General features: G+C 43.3%; 1 pseudogene; it reads right to left on the bottom strand.

Moving 5' to 3' along the window:
• The window catches only part of LOC144123743 (cytochrome P450 4F1-like), a 48,563-nt pseudogene that overhangs the window by 16,577 nt on the left and 10,348 nt on the right, over nt 1–21,638 (bottom strand).

The following is a 21,638-nucleotide window of genomic DNA, read 5'->3' as shown; positions in this document are numbered from 1 at the left end:
ACTTCAGCGTCGTTTACAGTCCCCACCGATCCTTGCGCATTTTGATGAAAACGCCGATACTGAAGTTCATACCGACGCAAGCAGCGTGGGACTAGGCGCCGTTCTCGTTCAAAAAAGTGACGGGCTGGAGAAGGTCATCGCATACGCTAGCCGTTCCCTTTCCAAGGCCGAGGCTAACTATTCGACCACTGAGAAGGAGTGCCTTGCCATCATCTGGGCTACGTCGAAATTCCGCCCCTACCTCTACGGACGGCCGTTCAAGGTGGTCAGCGACCACCACGCGCTCTGCTGGCTTGCCAATTTGAAGGATCCCTCTGGCCGACTCGCTCGATGGAGTCTGCGTCTCCAGGAGTTTGACGTCATCGTCGTTTACAAGTCCGGACGCAAGCACACTGACGCCGATTGCCTCTCACGAGCCCCTGTAGATGCACCGCCGCTGGACGACGATGAGGACGCCTTCCTGGGACCCATCAGCGCAAGCTCTTTTGCTCAGCAGCAACGCTCGGACCCCAACCTAAAAGGCCTCATCGAGTACCTGGAAGGCAAGGTTTCTTCACCCCCCGCTTCATTCAAGCGAGGACTGTCTTCTTTCTGTGTGCAGAATCAGGTCCTTGTGAAGAAGAACTTTACAGCGAACAAAACAGCCTACCTCCTTGTTGTACCTACTTGTCTCCGCGAAGAAGTTCTACAGGCTTCACACGACGAGCCGACAGCTGGACATCTCGGGTTTACTCGCACCCTCCGCCGCATTCAAGACAAGTATTACTGGCCCCGACTGCGCGCTAAAGGCCGCTGCATTTCCATGCTCTATTTTCGCAAGATCCGTTTTTTTTTCCCTTACTAGACGCATTATTTGTTTTAATGCATCGGGTCGATGCTTCCTTGAGAGGGGAGTAATGCCGCGAATATTTGCAGTGTTTATTCGTTTTTCAAATCTGCCGCGTCACCACTACGTGACAATATTATAAGAAATACCAAACTTATAGGCGATCAACTGACGCAAAGGAAATGCGATAGCATTGTTATTTCACTCGCCTATCTATTCCGCTCTTAATTCTGTTCTAGTTCTGATTCTATGCCACTGCTCAGTCCATTGCCTTTCACTCCCCATTCTATTCCAGTTATGGTTCTATTTCAATTTCGATTATGCAAATACTCAAAATATGTCACATTGTTAGAACACGGCAAACCCTCTTATACCACCACCTGAGCAGTGGCGAAGCGGTTAAGCGATGCACCACTGCACTGGCAGGTGGCTGTTTCAGAAACAGTCCCTGATGGAGCTTGTGAGAGGCAAATTGCTCTTCCCGAGGTATGCAAGAAGCAATAGCTCCCACAAACATAATTTTTTCACGGATAGTTCTTCGATAGACTGTTGATTTCGGACGTAGGCCTGCTGTTGTCGGAGCCATTTTCTTATTCATTTTCATTTTGCTGAGACATTCGCAGTCTGGCGTCTCGTTCCTAAGGAGACTGAGAGAAAGGCGAAAGGAGAGTCGGACTGATGGCAGGTTACATGTCAGGTGCCACATGCCACAGTTGGGATGTGGAGGCTTCACACATTTGTCGACCTCGCCGGAGAGTATTCGCTATCATCGCCCGCCTACCTTTAGAGCTTGAGAAGCGCCAAATAATCTTAATGCGGGGTTCGCCACCTATTTCATTCACGCGCTCAGTAGTGTATGCTGCTGCAAGACAGGAAGAAGTGGAGGTCATTCGGAAAGGCTACGCTGGACTTTACTTGGGTGGTTAGGAACCTCTGCGCATCTTGCTCCTCGTCCAGCTTCACTTACGGGAACACATGCTTCAACGGTTATACGCTATGGTCACATCCCGGACATTTCACGCCTTCTTGGGTGATTTATAGGGTTTAACGTCCCAAAGCGACTCAAGATATGAGGGGCGCTGTAGTGAAATTCTCGGGATAATTTCGACCCTCCTGGGGTTGTTTAACGTGCACTCACATCCCCCAGTGCACAGGCTCCTACAATTTCGCTTCCATCAAAATCTGACCGCCGTGGCCGGGATGGGACCCGCGTCTTTCGGGTGAGCAGCCGAGCGCCATAACCACTGAGCCACAGCGGCGACTCCTCCCCATCTGCTTTGAATTATGGCCACGCTTGGGCGCAACAGGATGCTTGGTGCTTCATAGCTTCTTACAAGCCGCGTTTACATGACTGCGACAGAAGTCGACTGCGGCCTACTTTTTGAAGGAAAAGGCAGAAACGACGAGGAAGAGAGTGAAGGACGAGTAGTGCTTTTGCTTCCAAAACCTGCTATTTCCCTCAAAAAGTGGACTAGAGTCGACTGCTTCTGTCGCATTCATGTAAACGTGGCTACAGAGGGCTCAGAGCGCACCGGCAGTGCGTAATGCGAGTACGAAGCTAGACTGTTGGTCAACAAACAAAAAACGCGAACAACTGTCCGACAATGTGAATGCAAAGCGCTGCTGCGTGGCTGGTGGCTGCATAAAGAAATCGTTCGGTTACTTTGCAAGGCTCATTTGATTATTGTAGGCAGCTAACAACGCATTTTTCTCAAAAACGTTTCTTTTCACAATTTGAAATAGGGGCGTAATGCCTTTATGTACTTTTACTATGGTGGGACTAAGGAAAAGAAGTTTAAAACATTTGCCCCGACTCCTGCCACTAAGTATAACGGGCTTAATCCAATACGAAGTAGAAAAAAAACAAACAATAAACAAGAATTTTGCACACCGAAAAAGAAAAGAAACAAATGAAGATAACAAATTATGTGTATTGTCGGACCCGAAGCCATTTCAACGGCCGTTTAAAACGACTGTTATTGTATGACAAGGCCAGGGATAATGAGGGGCTCGTTTGACATATGAAACAAGCGAAAAGCCACCGAAACCAGGGTGCATCGAGGAATGGTGCCATTTTTTTTTAATTTGCGGTGTTAATCAATGAAAGAATAATGCTGCGATTAATCTGTCGCCTAAATACAATTAACAATAAACAAGTAAAAAACAACCCTGCCGCCAGTGGGGTCCGAACCCACGTCCTCTGAATTTCACGCCCTGTGCTCTACCAACTGAGCTGCGGCGACCGCTCCCCAATGTTTTGTTTTCGCGGTATTTATGTTTTGCGTGTAACCGAGCGTTGAGTGTTCACACCTTGTCAAGGATCTGCCACCTTCCTTGTTGATATTTTAAGTATGGAATTCAAGTGTCTGCGTAGGTTGTTAGGGATGGCACTTCTGTCGAAGGATGACCTCTCTGTTGTGTGCTGGGAACATTAGTCCTTTCGTTTTGGACTAAATCTCTATTGCGGTGCAGACACATACGTTGTCAATAATATCTATCGTTGTCGCCGAGTAAAGGGGAGGGGAGCGGAAGAGGGCTAGAAAGCTGCAGTTTTTTTTTTATTTGCTAGTTGCTTTGAGCCTGCGCATTAGTCTGTAGGGATCCGTGCTGTCTCATCTTTCAGCAAACGTACTAACAGGCTGGTCCAACCTCTTGCTATGCTAACATCTGCAGTAGTCAACATATTTTAAAATTTCCGAAAGCGTGTGTGCATTGAAACAAACCCCCTAGCATCTTTGTACATCTGCTTAGTGTTTCATCGCTTTTTTCGCTCACAATTTTTCGCATAAACTGCCCAATAGAGGGCACTTACATGGCATTCATTAGGAGAATAATGAAGCTGTAGTTCGACCACATGTCTGTGTACACATCTTTGCTAAGAACTCCACTTTGCTAAGAACTTTGCTAAGATCCTCCTTCTACCAAGTTGCAGTTTGAGTTTTTAGAACGAGGTCGAAAATGTTTTCATGCACCACAGGAGCTGGCCTAGCGTTGGACGGAATGATTCTTTGTCTTTCCCTAGCGCCGCGGTTCCTTTTGTTCTGCCGAGCATTGCCCACAAGCTCTGTTGCTTTTTCAGACCCCTGACGTTAATTGGTTCCTCATGTTGTGGCATAAGGTATAAAGTGTAATACAGGCATTTTAGCTAACTGATAAAGCATCTTCGAGAAAATAGCGCTTGTGATGTCTGTTCTTTCTGCGTCCGTCGTCTTTTTCCGCCGTTTTTTCCACCCCTATAAAGAGATTCACGAACTTTATCAGTCCCAGTGAAAAGAAGTCAGTTCACCTTTTGCTTTCACAGCAGCGCTAGGCGGTGCACTCTTAAGCAGTGTATTTAAGTAGCACGACACTTGGGGCATCCTGCCTTGCCTTTTCGAACTACTTCCGTCGGAGTAGCAAAGCCACTGGAGAGAAATGCTTACGCAGTGTCGAGAAACAACGATCGCTAGCTCCCGCAGCTTACCGCGAGCATCAGGGGGCCCGCGTCTTTCTGCACTTCGTTTAGAGTGTACGAAGGCGTCCTCATGTGAGCCAGCAGCAAGCTGTCCAGGAACGGCGATCCGCTTCCGTCGCTGCTCTGCAGGAGCTGTTCGCTGACGTCACCACTGTGGGATAGTTTCTGGAGCGCGTTCTTACGGTTGCCCCGCACCATCAAAGAAAGCATCAAGAAAACACAATTTGGCAGAACAACTAAAGTCCACTGTTAGCAATGACCGCCTGGAGGATGCGCCCGATACAACGAACAGGACTCAGGACACTCTTCACAATAGTATGAACAAAGGTTCCAACGCTTCATCTTGAGCAGTATTCCGTCGAACGTTACCCTGTGTTGGCCTCTCTAGAATACATACCAACAATATTGTCGTAAATAGTGCAAGAACAAACATGAGGCAAATAGAAAATGACGCGCGTTGGTTTCATGCCCAAGTGCTCACTTTTACTCAGGGCAAGCAAGAACGTGGCAATACAGAAAAAACTATCGGTCGTTTCCAGAAAACAGGCAATGTAAATGCCAAAGAATGCTCTAAGTTTACAATGCAGAGGACAGCACCGATCAGAACGGTGCCGGCCACCCTGCTCATCTGTTGACCGCACCTACACTAATCTTTTCTGCGCCCATAGCAAGAGCCCCTTTGTTCCATGCGAGGTAAACAATCTTATCGCAAGGCACCACCCAAATTCATTGAAGTACTTTCACCTAAAAGTTCGCTCGCACTACAGTAAGCAAGCAGATATAGATGATTTTATCACTAGTCTTACTTTTTTGTTTGAATGAAGCTTGGTGCAGAGATGACCGCAACCTTCCCAAGTTTACTTCTTATCAATCATATCGTTTGAATCGAATAAACCGTCGGGGCGGTAGTGTTATGCTGTTGCTAACAAAGCATTCGAACTGCGAGTTGCTTTCAGTGATTTGAATCGACTGTGGTAATTTTGAAATTATAACAGCTCACGTGAATGATTATACGTATCATGTTTACTATAAAGCACCCACCGAGACTCTTTTAGCTCCTTCCTATATGAAAACTGTTGTCGTTTACTTCAGATGTCGGTAATTACTCAGTGAATGCAGGCAATTTTATTGTTGGCATGACTATTTCTGGACTAAAAAGGGCATATTAACTGTTTTAACTTCAAAAAGTTATGACAATTTATTCCATGTGCCAGCTAGGATTACAATCTACAGCGAAACAATGCTACATTTGTTTATTACAAACGCCGAATCTGAAAACGCCACTGCTGGGGTAATATCATCCCCAGCGACCCCCTTCAAATATTTTTTTCTGTTAAGAATACACAATTTTAAAGCGAACGAAAAGCAACAGTGCGTTTCTTTTCAAAATATTACACAAACAGGTTTGGACAGTTTGAAAACTTAATTACTATGGTGTGACATTAAGCAAAGTCTGGAAATAGATAACGTTGAAATCGCATACAGTAAGCTTATTGATGAGATCGCTTCGGGAAAAAAGTTTAGACTGGGTATAAAAAAAATATGGAAGCCATGTAACACCCAAGAATTCTTAAAAAAAATTAACTGTAAAAATGTGCTCTATCACAAGTTTATCATGACCATGAATCCAAGCATACTGAAGGAACCAAAATCGCTCAGAAACATTCTAAATAGAGAACTAAAATTGTATAGGAAAAGCTATATTCAAGCTTAATTTGACAGCTGCTCGGGTAAACCTGGCTTTTTGTGGCATGCACACAATACTGTTTTAAATCCCCGCAAATCATCTCCACGTTGTAGAAAAGCTATTTCTCGATGCCAACGAAGTATCTTGGAGTGCTCTCGCTGATAATTTTCAAGAATTTTTTGTGAACTATTCTGGGGTTTTGCATCTACTCACATGCACAAATTCATGTCTTATAGAAATCAATTTTCACTTTTTATCGCCCGTTTATGGCGCGTGAGGTACAGTCAATTTTTCTTTGACTGAACAATAGCACAGGTTGTGAAGTATATGTTCGATATTCTTTCTCCATATCTGACCAACATTTTTAATATGCTTCTGGCAACCCCTATCTTTCCCATCAGGGTGCAGACTGACAGAGTTTCGCTGCTGGTTAAGGAAGGTGAAGTAAATTTTATACAAATTACAGACACGTATTCATATTACCGGTGCTTCTCACAGGGTTAGAGAGGCCAGTGCCTATGCAATTATTCAATTTTTTTATATGAAGAATGCAATTTCTGCAGCCCATTATTAATTTTGAATATGCCGATCTACAGAATTATCTCAACTTGAACGAAAAGAAATCATTCTATCACAGTTTGAAGGAAGTATTTTGTGTTTCAAATTTATATTGATTTCACTAATGCTTTTCACTAATATATATTAGCTCAAAAGCTCGAACTTTAAGGTATTCGAGGGCACTGTCATGACCTCAAGAAATCTTATCTTGATCATCGCTATCAAACTGTACAGGTGAAGAATTGCCACTCAGATTTAAAACACATCAGTAGAGGTGTTCCTCAAGGCAATATTCTTGGCCAGTTCCTTGCTAGTAAATATCTATAGACATGAAAAATACAATGTTCGCTGATGATGACAGTATATCTTTTTCATCATCAGAGCCTAGCAGTGTTTAGAATAAACCCAACTCTTCTCTAAAAACTCTTCATATATGGCCAACAGTAAACAGTACACAAATAAATACAAACAAAAATGCTATACATTTTATGCCGAGATCTAAGCATATAAAAAGTAGCCTCGTCAGACTTCTTTACGAAAGTGAAGACATGGAAATAGCAAGCAGCGTGGAAATACTTAGAGTTACGTTCACAGAGCGTATGCTTTGGTGTGCGCACAATGAATCAATTTTAAGCATGCTATCTAGTGTTGTTGGGTTGATGGCTCGACAAAGAGCTTGCCAAATAAAGCTTCTTGTTTACTACGCTCTTTTTTTCTTCACTGTATTAATGTCTCTTGGTTTGGGACACAAAGACATGTAAACATCTCGAATGAATACATATACTGAGAAAGAGTTTGTTCGAGCCCTTTTTAATGCACCATACAGATCCCACACTTCAGACTCATTTTTAAAGCAAATATGTTCAGTGCATTTCATCTTTACACTTATAAGCTAAGCATGGCCTTCAAGCGCGAGGTAAAACTAGAAGTTTCTTCATGAATTATTGGATCTAAAAAAAAGAACACACATTCAATGCCACTCGTTACACAAAACAGTGGAAGATGGCCGCTGCCTGGGCAAATTGCTATACTCAAAACATCATACAGACTGCCAACCACTTTAAAGTAATTCAATAAATAAAGCATTGATTTAAAACCACTTCTGTGCGAACACTACACGAACATTTCGCTAATCCTTGCATACATGATAAATAGGAATTTTGTCTTTTTTTCTTTTTTTTTACATTACTTCAGTGAATATTTCATGTCAAAGTGCATTTTTCGGCATAGTTTGCATGCTGAACATTTTTGTATTTTGAACATCTTGTATTTTCATGATATTGTGTTCTGAACATGTACTATCGCTGCTTCCTTTGCAAAGGATGCTGTGGGCTTCAGTTAGGTCGCTTCTTTCTCAAAGGACTTTTGCCCGAAGTCTACTCCATCATTGGTGCAACTAAGCAATTTATTATTATTATTATTGTTATTACATTATTATGAAGATGCGTGCTGTGACACAGCGTAATAGCTGATGCCAACCACCACTTACACATTGCATGACGGCTTATATTTTTTGCAGGGTAGTTTGAAAAAGTCTCCCGTTGGGCGTCAAGTTGTAGATAGCGTCTAACCAGTTCCAAGTCTGGAATGTCCGCAAGCCTCTCAAGGCTGTCAGCCTGCAGAATAAGAAATAGGGAACAAGAAATGTCAAGTTAAAACCACGGGTCGTCACATTGCTCAGGCGCCGAGAACCAAATGCGTCTACTGGGCACAGGGGTATATATTATTTCCGAAAGACTGTTTCACTCGGGCCTTTTAAAATACTTTTGTCCAACGTGCCTCAAGTGCGCCGCACATATTCAAGAATGCGAACATAATATTAATTGTCATTATTATTATACCAATCAGCCTAACTACGACTATGCCAGGACAAAGACCTCTCCCATATCTCTCCAATAACCCTAGCTGTCCTGAACTAGCTGCGACTACCTTATCCTTGCAAACTTGTTTATCTCATCAGCCCAGATAACTTACTGCCGTCCCTGCTGCACTTACCTCGTCTTGGAATCCAGCCCGCTACCTTTAAAAAGCATCGGTCATCTTGCCTTCGCACTACATGCCCTGTCCAAGCAAATTCCTTCCTCTTGATTTCGATAAGGATACCATTACCTCGCGTTTGTTCACTGACACACTCTGCCCTCTTCCTGTCTCTAAACACTGAGAATGCCATAAAACGAACAGTTTACAAACTATTGCTCACGATGTGTTCCATGAAATAAGTGTTCAATGAATAAGCAATATTAGGCTTCATTCAAATGTGTTCAGCGGCTCCCGCACACAATGTGCGGCATTTAAAACCACGGCCCCGATATTAATCGGCTTGTAAAGTGAGCTTAATAAAACAAGCCCCAGCGTCTGCCTTGACAGAATTAACAGAAGGAATTTCACTCCGCATCAGTAATCATGCAGGCATTGCGTAAACGGGACAAGTAAAAAGTATGTTAATTGGGACAAACAAGATAAGTGCAGCGACCACTATCTTGCATAGGAGGAGCGGCAAAGTACCTGTTAAGAACCGTGTCGGGCGTGAAGACACGATCTCTTTGTTGTTCATAAGAACTGCGGGTTCTTAAGAACTATTCAGAATACTGAAGAAGTTGGCCCGGAACAACGAGGACAAGCGAGACAAAGAGACAAACAAAGACGAGCGCTACTCACAACTTAAGGGTTATTCCAGACAATGCTCGAATAAATAGTGAAACCAACAAGAACAAAAACAAACGTCATGAACACCACAAGTTACCCCGTGAATCCCAATGATTTGGTTAGGAACAGATACTCCCTACCAGAGAAGCGGACGGAAGTCTGACTAATGCACTTATCGCCACTGATGCGCATATGAAAGGCTTCCATGAGCTCACGCGTGAGTTGCTCCCTGTGTCTGAATAGGATGGTCGTTTTTTCAAAAAGCGGTTTACACTGGATTTTCTGTTCCTTGTCGTTTTTACTGCACGTGCGGCAATGTTTTGGAAGGTTATCAAGAGAATCTCCCCCGAGCAATCTTCGCTGTTCTCCTAATCTCTCGTTAACGCATCGTCCAGTTTGGCCGATGTATAGTGCGCCACACGACCACGGCAATCTGTACACGACCCAATAGCACAGGTAACGAACGGAGCTTTGTGTTTGATGCTGCATTCATTTCTTGTTTTTCGTACCGTTATTTCGCGTCCTTCTTCCATCCGGTTGTGCACATGTGAACAGATTGCTCCCAACTTCCGAGGGGCGGAAAACAATCGGAATTTGATAACGCCCGGCAACATTTTTCAGTCCATGCGCCAATCTGTGCACGTTTGCTATTCAATTCAATTCAATTCATTTTATTTTACCAGAAGTTTGGAAAGATATCTGGGCTAAAATCTGTGAAATCACAGCTTGACATGGCCCAGACAACCTCTACAAGACAGTGCCGACATAATTATAACAATAGTTAAGAGAAACAATGGAAAGGTCTAGAATAGCAGATACTATACAATATTAACCTTGAGTAGTATTCAAAACACAAACAAGCTTAGTTTCTAAATATTATCAGAAATAACCCAAGAATACATCATACATATATATTTGAATAAAACTCTAGATTTGTACAATCATAACTGAAATCAAGATAGCATACACGTACGAGAAATAATAGGTCAGTGAAGCAAACATATATCAGAAACGCGACTACTTATAGTTTAGAAAATGATTCTTGAAGCTGTTTAAATGAAATTATCTTGGCATATTGAGGCTGATTTAGTATTTGTGGGAGGTTGTGCTGCAATGACTGAAATTTGTAGATTGTGCGGAAATGCGGAATATGCCATAATTCAGTACTACGAGTAGGTATAACTGTTTTTTTTGGATGCAAGGCTTGCAGTTTGTACCAAAAAATGCTTCTGCTCAGTAGTTGAGAAGAAGAAAGAACGCAAAATACGGAAATCATATATGTTATTAGCTCTGACCATTTTGTATGAGGGAAATAGCATTTGGGTCGAGTGTAGGAACGAAACACTGGCAATATAGCGAATGGCCTTTTTTTTTGTAGTGCAAGTATTTTTTGAATGTTTGTTTTTGCTGTGGTAAGCCAAATAAGGCTACAGTAATTTAAATGAGATGAAAATAGAGCGTAATATATTTGCAGCTTTATTTTCGTAGGGAGAAGTGTTCGGCAACGAGAGAGTGCTCCAGTTGTTGGCGAGAGTTTTCTACAGAGGCTATGGACTTGTGGATCCCAGCTAAGATGAGATGAAAAAATAACTCCTGGGATCTTATTTTCGTATAAAACATCAATTTGTTGTCCAGCATATTTAACAATATAATTAAATTTAAGTGGCTTGTTTCTTGCCCTGAAAATAACTGCTTTAGTTTTTTGCGTTAACTTTTAGTTTATTCGACTGTGACCAAATATGGAATTGTTCAAGTATTTCATTGGTATTGTTAATTAATTCATCTTCAATGTGACTAGAGATTAGAATGCTGCAGTCATCCGCATAAATCACAAATTTCGCTGTTTGATGAATTGTAACAATATTATTTATGTAAGCATTAAAAAGAAGAGGTCCCAAAACACTGCCTTGTGGGACACCGCATGTAATAGGCAGAAAGGATGACCGTGCAGCGCCTATGCATACACATTGGCTTCTTCCAATTAAATATGATGTTATCAGTTCTAAACGCTTCCCGCGTATACCATACGACGATAGTTTGGATAATATCTTGTGATCTAAGGAATCAAAAGCCTTCGTGAAATCAATAAAGAGTGCTAACGTGTAAATTTTTTTTCAATGTTTTCCACAATTGTCTCTTTTATTGTCAATAATGCTGTTTCGGATGATTTGTTTTTCCTGAATCCAAACTGGGCTTTAGCCAAAATGTTGTGTTTGTCTAAAACCCGCGTAATGCGACAGGAGATAAGCTTTTCTAGTCCCTTGGAGAATATGGGTATAATCGATATCGGTCTATAGTTCGATGTTAAGTTCCTGTCATCACTTTTATATATTACTGTCACTCTAGACTGCTTCATGCCTTCTGGATACACACCGGTTTCGAGCACAAGATTATAGATGTGGACAAGTACCGAGACAATAAATTCTAAAACATACTTTACTGGCCCCACTTGCATATTGTTAACGTCTAACGCAGTGCTATTACTTAAGTTCATAATGGTCGTATAAGTTTCTGTTTAGCTTGTTGGCTCCAAAAATAGGCTTTCCCTTGTGCTATTTATTTGTGAGCGCAGAATCGGAGCGGTGCTGTCCTGTGATACTATGTTAACAAAGTATTCGTTAAAGTGCTCTGCTAAGGCTTTGACGGTTATTTCCTTATTTTGGTGGCTTATTTTTTCGGGCGAACGGCAGGTGTTTCCGCGGTTGAGGACGGTATTGATAATTTTCCAAGTGGTATCTGGGTTTCGGCGAGCAATATCAGAGAACACATCGTGATAGTAAGTTTTCTTTGCTCGCCTTAGTTCGACATTTAACCTGTTTCTTTTCATCTTAAATTCTTGTAGTGTAGTAGACAGGCGTGTGCGAAGAAAAACATGGTAAAGATAGTTTTTCTTTTTTATCATAGCCAGATGGGCACGTGTTATCCATGGTTTCCTGGCTTTTCTCGAAGGTTTAATAGTTTTAAGAGGAAAGTGCTCCTCATATAGTTGTACAAATGTTGCCATGAACTGTGAATACGCATTGTGTGCATTTTTCATTCTGAATATTGGTGACCAATCATATAAACTAATAGCATGTTTAAATGATTCCAAGGCTTGAGTTGTTACGCTCTGCAAAGTGATCAACTTTGGAGGAACAGATTTACGTTGCGTGTCCAATTGGTAAAGCATAAAGACCGGACAATGATCGCTTATATCAGAAATGATTGTTCCGCTATTAATAATTCCTGAATCCATATTTGTAATAAGTAAGTCAATAATCGACGAGGTAGAAGGCGTAACGTGAGTAGGTGTTTTAATTAAATTTATAAAACCAGATGAGTTAATCATAGTGACAAAATTATTTTAGTAGCATTATTCTCACTAATATTAATATTGAAATCCCCTCCACAAAAAAACCTGAGGTTATTAGTACAAATGTACTCAAGTAGTGACTCAAAAAAAGATAAGAAATTTGGAACATTTCCACTTGGAGGCCTGTACACGACTGACAGCGTTTCATGTTTTTGTTTGAGGGTTAAACCATACGTGCACAGATTTGCGCAGATTGGCGCAGATACGTGCACAGATTGGAACGTATGGTATGACCATACCATACATTTGTGCAGATTGGCGCAGATACGTGCACAGATTGGCACGTATGGTATTACCATACCATCGTCTTTGTCTCGCTTGTCCTCGTTTTTCCGCGCCAACTTCTTCAGTATGCATATCAACCAACTAGCCCAACTTTCCGCTCCCCTAACTATTCAGAACACTGAATCGCGATGAATTAGCCAAAAGTGTTCGAAGTTGGCGTGTTTTCATCTGACCTGCATTCTTACCAGCATTCCTATGGCCCAGGTAGGTCGAAAATTTTAACATGCAAGCACAGTTATTGACATCCGCTCATTAATACAGGGGGATAATTACAGCCAACAGCCAGTGACTTTCATACGGATAGTAATATTGCAAGATTAAAATCAGCGAGAAAAAACCTAAAGAAACAATGAAACATTTGGGCACTCATCTCGACTAAGACCTTATTAACGGGGCATGCATTTTTAGGACATTTGGAAGGCATTATAAATGTATGAGGAGTAGCTTAACGATATCTCTTAAGCTACAACAGAGTACAACAATAAAAGAATGGCAGGTTAGCGTTGAGAGATAGGAAAACACATATAGAAAAAACACAAGGTGATAATTCAACCGAAATTCAGAGAAGGAATTCTATTTGGACAGGACATATAATATATATGAGAGATGACTGGTGATGTGTCTTAGAATGGCTGAGCGGGAGGGTTGCTTAAGAATTTTACTGCTGCCACTGGGAATCTACACACAGGACAGAGACAAAGGCCACAAGACAGATGCGCACTGACAACTGTGGTTTATTGAGATTAAAGGCTATATATAAATGCCGTTCATTCGCATGAGCACATGAATATGCTCAAGCAACTTTTTAAACTCTAGCTGTGCCAGGCATCTGCCCTGTCGTCTCTTCTTTATTAGATTTATCTCCTCCGCCGTTAGCGTGATGGAAGGAGCATTTACGCACTTGTCTTTGCTAGCCTCTATATACTTCAGAACACTTTATTTTTTCTCCCACGCTTGAGCTGAGTTTGCGGTTCCTTAAAAGAAGGTTTGCTTTTGTGCCTTTTGCAATGGCGGGCAAAGTACATGTACGGCCTTCACTATGTACAACTAGCTAGTCCTACTGCGCCTCGATCGAAAGTGGCCGGTAGTCAGGTGGTATAGTTACTTTAGGAAGTCTACTGATATAATATGACAACGACGATAGGACTTACTGAGGATGAATAAAACAGGTCTTCACCATGCACTGCACTAAGCTCGACTGCTGATGATAATCGACTAAAATCCTATGTCAATAATTCACCTCTCCCAATGTTGTCGAAGCTAAAATATTAGTAAAGACGTTTACGATTATTTGATGAGGTGCTAGGAAGGCCGGCAATATTGCTGTTTTTAAGGCTCATTTCTTGAAGACAAGGTGAAGCCTTTTTTTTTTTCGTATCGGCAGGGGCAGGCAAACTATCTATCTCTACGACAAAAAATAGGTGGCCATTTTTTTCTTTGTCTTAGTGTTTTCCCTCTGGGCGTCTTATTCACATTCAAGGCGCCTTTAGGTTAACGCCCATGCTCGAAGAAGCTTTTAGAATAAAGTTTATTGGACCCAGAAGTGAGAGGTTCTCGATCATTAATTTCGTTTCTCCTGAAACCAGCACTGCGTCCCGACATGTGGCGTTGTGTTTGGTTCACTTTTAATTCATCTTGCCTGCGCTGTACCGCAGCTCTACTGCAGGGGTGGCCCAGTGGTCTGAGCATCTGCCTCGTATGCGGGAGGTGCAGGGTTCGATTCCCAGTGTCGCCGGGTGCCCACCGGTGGTACAATAGGCACAAGTAGAGGTAAAAACCTTGTGCTATGGCGCTTTGTGGCCACAGATGCCCTTGGTCTATTAAAACCCATCATCATCATGATCTTGGCTGCGCTAAAGAATCCGGAGTGAATGCAAGGGAAAACAGTGTAGCCCTCCTACAGGTTTACAAGAGATTCAATTCCTTAGTAGCGCGTATGGGAGACTGGCAACAAAGAAGACACGAGCATCGATAGGGCAGTCAACGCTTTGACTCACAAGTAAAAGTAGAAGCCGTAGTTTCAGTTAGTCTCTTTCTGCACGCCGAGCTCCACACCCAGAGCGAAATCTGTGAAGAAGCCAAGAGCGAAATGTGTTCGAACCGCCAGGAAGCTCTTGAACGTTTGACATATCGTTGAAACAGGGCGCACCAAAAAGGTGAAACACAAACTATAGAATAGGACGAAACAGGAACGTACTAGCAAATGACCGGAAATCGAAAAACACTTCCCCTCAGTGACTATGCACCCCCTTTTTTTGCGCTTGCCATCAACCAAAAGAACTAAACTAAACATACTGAGGCTATATCCTTGAAGAAAACGAAAAGTAATAAAAAGACGGAAGTGTGGCTGTGGAGCTTGCCCACATATCATCACCGATTTCTGCACTCCATCGACTCACAGCTCAGACCAAGACCGTCACCCAAACCTCCTCGCCATCTGGTAGCTCTTTATCATCGACTTCATCTAAACGCTTCATTTACGAACGCTTTACATTTCTGTTTAGGTCAAGCGAACAGTCCGTGTTGCGAAAACTGCGGCTTAGTAGAAACTGTGGTAAATTTTTTGTTAGAATGCCCAGCGTATGCTGAGGAGCATGCACATTATGAACATCATATGGAATCACTCACTCAAGTGCCTTTAACACTCAACGCTGGCGGCACCAGTTTGTTTTTCGCGCGCAATAATTCTGGCACTCTTGCATGCCGGGCTAATACGTGGTTGAAGGAATTATTGTCTTGGGTGAGCACAAATTAACGGCAGCTGAATGTTAGTAAAACGAAATACGTCATTTTTAAACCTAGAAATAAAACTGATGACACATTATTCGATATTAAATTAAATGACACTGTAAAAATTCGAGGACGCTCAAGCTTCGGCTCGAAGACTGGAACGCGACAGCGTGTTGCAAGCGCTGCGAGGGAGTCCACGCAGCGGCATCGCCTTGCCCGTTGGACAAATCGCGCTTAGTCTCTAAGAGGGCTCCGAAAACAACACAGACACTGCTCCACACTAACCCTCGTAGACGGCTGCGGTTCCATCACACCTGTTCAGAAACGAACGACACTACTCCGACGCAGAAAGGTCGCCTATGCGCGCGCCATCTGCCGGGCTAGCGCCATGCATCGCGAAGGGGGGTTTCAGTTGGTTCCACACGATTGTGCTACTACTGCACGCCAAGAACGGAGGAAATTTACCGGAAACGAATGGTACTCGCTAAATGCCGACATCTGTAATTTATATGCTTTTAATTACTCATGTGCGCCTCAGTAGAGATCTCCAAAATAAGTTTCTAAGAAACCAGCGCAATCATTAAACGCGCCTTTGCTCGTGTTCAGACGTCGAGCCGTCGTGGCGTAGTGGAAGCGTCCCCGTCTCGACTACCAGAGGCCCTGCTTTGATTCCCGGCCTAGACCCCGTTTTTTTTTTGTTCAGTGAGTGTGCATGCCCTCTGATTTTTACGCAGCCCCCGAATATTTCCAACGGGCGGTGCCGACAACTACAACTACCACTACTACGATGACGACGGCTTTTAGACCGAATGAGCTGTATACGCTGCCGCGTAATAGAGAGGGCATGCTTATTGAAGTAGTTCTTGGGTGTTCACATGGAGGAGCGCTTGGGCTGGACGCCTCACTCAAACGCGAGTGCATCTCGATCCGTCGGTACGCTGCACAAAATGAAGCACTTAATTCCTGTTTGGTTACAGCGACAGTTGTACTTCGCCCTCATCCACTCTCATCTTAACTACTGCTTTTACTAGTCTGGAGCTCTATCACTAAGACTAACATTGACAGACTGGCTATTCTCCAGAAACGAGCCATGCGCTGCACTGAAAACCTTGAGTGGCTGGATGGCATGGCCCCGGTGTTTAAAAAGCACAACGTGTTTAAGGTGAACCAGTTATACGAGCTGAAATTTGCCACACATATTAGAAATCAAACTATACGAGATTCATCTAGAATATCCGACTTGCGCTTGCCCGGTAATACATGGTACAACATGAGACACAGCTTCGTCAAACGTCCCGCTATGAGAACAAGTTATGGCGCCCGAACAATGGTGTACTTGATCCCTAAATTTCTGAGCACCCACCCATCTTTCTAAGATATCATGCAGCAAGTTAGGTAGTCTGGAAGCTTAGAAAAAAAGTCTTAAAATCATACGTTTTGCCTGATTCAATGTCATGAGTATTTTCTGTCTTCTTTCATCCCCAAAATATATACATATTAAGAACTTGCGTTTTGTGTTTCTGGTATTCTTTAAACTGTTTATTTACAGTACCATTTGTGTAACGATTTAATCCATCACTTGCACTTGCTGACCAGTGTATAGGTGACAGGGACCTCGTCAGGCCGACACCATCTGCCTTTAGCCCTGTTATTCAAGACCAATTGCGCCTGAATGAATGTTCCAAAAAATAAACAGATTGTTTATTAGAACCCTTAGCCTGCCATAGGCAGCCGAGAAGCGCTATGAACTTTTAATTTAATTATTTAAGTTACAATATTCTTATAGACAAACTCTATTTCCCTCCGTTCAGCACTCTCACGGCGCATTCCGTATGCACTGAACATTTTTCCTCCCGTTTCATAAACCTCTTTTTTTTTCATCTCTCTCTCCTCGAATTCCTTCCCCGCGCAGAGTAGCAAGTCAGCGAATTTAAACGCCGGCAGAATTCCCTGTTTTTCGCATTGAAAGAGCTTCTCTCTCTAGCGGGTGTAAAAGTCAAAACATAACAAAAGCGCGAGATGAGGGCTCGTGTTAACCACTAGGAACTTGCGTTCTGTATCCAGCAGTAAAACCGAAGGACAAACTAATGCATGAGTCGTTATTTGCCACCATTATGATGGAGGCCTCTAAAATCTCCCTGTTAGCCTCTTGCTTCCCGGGGCCGATTATTCCAGCAGCACTCAAGTCCAGGATACGATAGGCTACGCGAGCTTGCAACGTATCTCGCACTAAGATTTGGTTCGAACCTTCAGAAAAATTCCAGTGCGAGCTACGTTGCATGCTCGCGTAGCCTATCGTTTACTCGCATCCCCCTCGGGCCGACGTAAAACCAGCCGCAGCAGAAGAAAATGCTGTGAACGACACCTGTCGCACACGGAACAACCTTGTTCTGGTAGGTTTGTTTCCATAGAGAATTAACCACCATAAATCACACTCGTGTGGCCTTACTTCTTGAGTAAGAGTTTACAGTTGCTGCTGCTATGTTTACATGGCCACGCTGTCGTTGCATGTCTGAATGATGGGTCGCAGGACGCTATTACACCGCTTAAAACGGGGCACACGACGAGCAAGCGGTAGGCTGATATACATGAACTACTTTTTATTTATTCAGAAGCTAGACTGCTTACTGCCACGGGGGAAGTTGCTATGATGCCCCGAGATGGAACACAGAATATCATAAAAAGTGATTCGTCATTCAGCTGTAACCCGCCGCGGTGGCTCAGTGGTTAGGGCGCTCGACTACTGATCCGGAGTTCCCGGGTTCAAACCCGACCGCGGCGGCTGCGTTTTTATGGAGGAAAAACGCTAAGACGCCCGTGTGCTGTGCGATGTCAGTGCACGTTAAAGATCCCCAGGTGGTCAAAATTATTCCGGAGCCCTCCACTACGGCACCTCTTCTTCCTTTCTTCTTTCACTCCCTCCTTTAGCCCTTCCCTTACGGCGCTGTTCAGGTGTCCAACGATATATGAGACAGATACTGCGCCATTTCCTTTCCCCCAAAACCAATTATTATTATTATTATTCAGCTGTGCTAGTGACAGAAAAACGAAAGAGCATGACGTAAATCAGTACGTCGCATGACGTTCAGCCCTTTGGAACATAAATTGTGCGCCGCACAAAAGGTGAAACGAACCGGCATTACACGAATGCTTGCGCACATGAATAGATGAATGGAAGATGGGAGCGTCCCCTTTGAAACGGGTTCCGCATTTTTTTCTTTATAATACTTTACGCAGTCCATCAAAACTAACGGTAGTATCTATAAATTCGCCGTTTTTCTTTTAATACAATTGTTAATCCGGAACTTGTTACCGTACGTCAACGCCCTGCTTTTGAGCCACCAATTCTGCAATCGCCTTTTGCTGGCATCAACCGCAGATTCATTCACATAGCATTTCTTATCTCTGATCGCGAGCGCCTCAGAGGAATGACTGCGCCTGCATCAACATACCGATGGATACCATCATATTCTAGTATAAGATGTTTGGTTGTTGCTAGAAATTGAGAAGAAATGCGAGCAAAACCCTCCAATTGACGGGTGCAAGGCTCTGGGAGCGATGTGTCGAGGCGCTCTTCCTTACTAACACTTAGTACTCACGTCCGTTGACGCCCAGAGGGCACTTTTGGACATTGTGGAGGCAGACTACGGGCTCGCGGGCGATTCTTGAAGGAGCTTCTCGATTCGTGCAACCAGACAGTCGGCGTTGTCACGCGTAAAGCCCAAGTATCCGTCCATGGCGCTCGTGTGGATAGCTTACGAGAAGGGACGGCGCTTGGGCTTCCAGACATCACCGCCTCTGGAGTTGCGAGCAAGTAGATAAGTAGATTATCAAGTAGATTATTATCAAGTAGAGCAAGTAGATTATTCCAAAAGCCATGGACATGAAGTGAGCGTTGCCGCGACCAGAACTCAGTTGTGTCGGATATGTAAGCCGCCTCTGTGGCTTCCACCTCCTTTTGGTTCTGGGATTTCAGGGATAGAAATGTAGCAATGAAAGATAGATTGAAAGAGATGCGTGCAACTAAAAAATCCAATACAGCCTAGGCAATGACCTCAGTGCTCGCCTTCACGAAAACATTACTGCTAATGGTACACTGTGGTGACTTGGAAAGATCATCAAAAGTGACCCAAGACCGGAGCGGCAGAAAAAAATATAAAAATATTTCCTTCCAGCTGATGACAGTCCGCTGAGGAGGAGGGGTGGCTGCTTCTGGTATGCCGTCGTCGCACTCGCCACTTCGGTGGCTAGACGACGGCTGTTGCGACGCCATCTTTTTGGGACCATCTCTCGGTCTCAGCGCCGGTCGCTGATGGAATTTTGTTTCATGGAGATAGTCTGGTTTTCGCCTTGAAACTTTTCTCGATTACCAACACAGCTTTTGTAAAAATGTCTCCAGAATAACACAGCAGGTTTCTGCAAATTAATACCATGATTCTGCGACCGATAATTAGCATCAGATATCAGACTGTCTTTATAAACTGTCCAAGGAATTTGACCACCTTGCGCGAAGCTTATATTCAGAAATACTAAAAGAATTAGGGCCCCCTGACTTATTCGTTTACTGGATACCTGCATGTTTCTTACCTCACGCAGTTTGCAGAGAAACAACTTGCAAGCCTTGATCGCACTACCACAAGGTTCTGTGTTGGGCCCGTTACTGTTTCCTCTCATTTCCCTCCTCATCTCTTGCATGGGTACATCCTTCATTAGTGCAAAGAAGCAACCGAAATCATGCTGAAATGTGGGCCTAAAAGTTGGAACGGACACTTAAGCTACGCCTTAGGGCTATGACGCAATAGCGTTAATGGTTAATGCCCATATATGCAAAATAGCGCTCTGATTACATTGGCTACTGTACAGGTCTGTGTAGAACTCTTCGGCTACGTAACTATCTTATCCATATTGTTAATGACATTGCCCAGCTTGTCTCTTAATGCATACATCTGGTTTTTACCTATGCCTAGTTTCCTCTTCACTGTTTTTAGGCTATGAGAACGACAGCAGTGCACAGCAATGCGTCATCCCGCCAGTAACGAAAGATGAAGTAAAGAAAGCCTTAGAAGCAATGAAAAGGGGAAAAGCAGCTGGGGAAGATCAGGTAACAGCAGATCTGTTGAAGGACGGATGGGACATCGTGCTTGAAAAACTAGCCAACCTGTATACGCAATGCCTTATGACCTCGACTGTACCAGAAGCTTGGAAGAATGCAAACATTATCTTAATTCATAAGAAGGGAGACGCCAAGGACTTGAAAAATTACAGGCCGATCAGCTTACTATCCGTTGCCTACAAAGTGTTTACTAAGGTAATCGCTAATAGAGTCAGGGCAACGTTAGACTTTAGTCAACCAAATGATCAGGCAGGCTTTCGTAAAGGATATTCCGCAATAGATCATATTCACACTATCAATCAGGTGATAGAGAAATGCGCAGAATATAACCAACCTCTATATATAGCTTTCATTGATTACGAGAAAGCATTCGACTCAGTGGAAACCTCAGCAGTCATACAGGCATTGCGTAATCAGGGGGTAGAAGAGCCTTATGTCAAAATACTGGAAGATATATATAGCAACTGCACAGCTACTATAGTCATCCATAAAGTCAGCAATAAAATTCAAATAAGGAAGGGCGTCAGGCAAGGAGACATGATCTCGCCAATGCTGTTCACCGCATGTTTACAGGAGGTATTTCGAGGCCTGAATTGGGAACAGTTGGGAATAAGAATAAATGGAGAATACCTAAATAATCTGCGATTTGCTGATGACATTGCCTTGCTGAGTCACTCAAGGAGGTGAACTGCAAATCATGATCAATGAGTTAGACAGGCAGAGCAGATCGATGGGTCTAAAAATTAACATGCAGAAAACCAAGGTAATGTTCAACAGCCTAGCAAGGGAACAACAGTTCACAATTGGCAGCGAGAGCCTAGAAATTATGACGGAATACGTCTACTTAGGGCAGGTAGTGACAGCTGATCCGGATCATGAGAGGGAGATAACTAGAAGGATAAGAATGGGGTGGAGCGCATGTGACAAATTCTCGCAGATCATGAGTGGCAGTTTACATATTTCCCTCAAGAGGAAAGTGTACAACGG

This window comes from Amblyomma americanum, chromosome 3 (genome assembly GCF_052857255.1).
Source record: "Amblyomma americanum isolate KBUSLIRL-KWMA chromosome 3, ASM5285725v1, whole genome shotgun sequence".
Taxonomy (NCBI): domain Eukaryota; kingdom Metazoa; phylum Arthropoda; class Arachnida; order Ixodida; family Ixodidae; genus Amblyomma; species Amblyomma americanum.
This window is presented reverse-complemented; position numbering and strand designations above follow the sequence as displayed.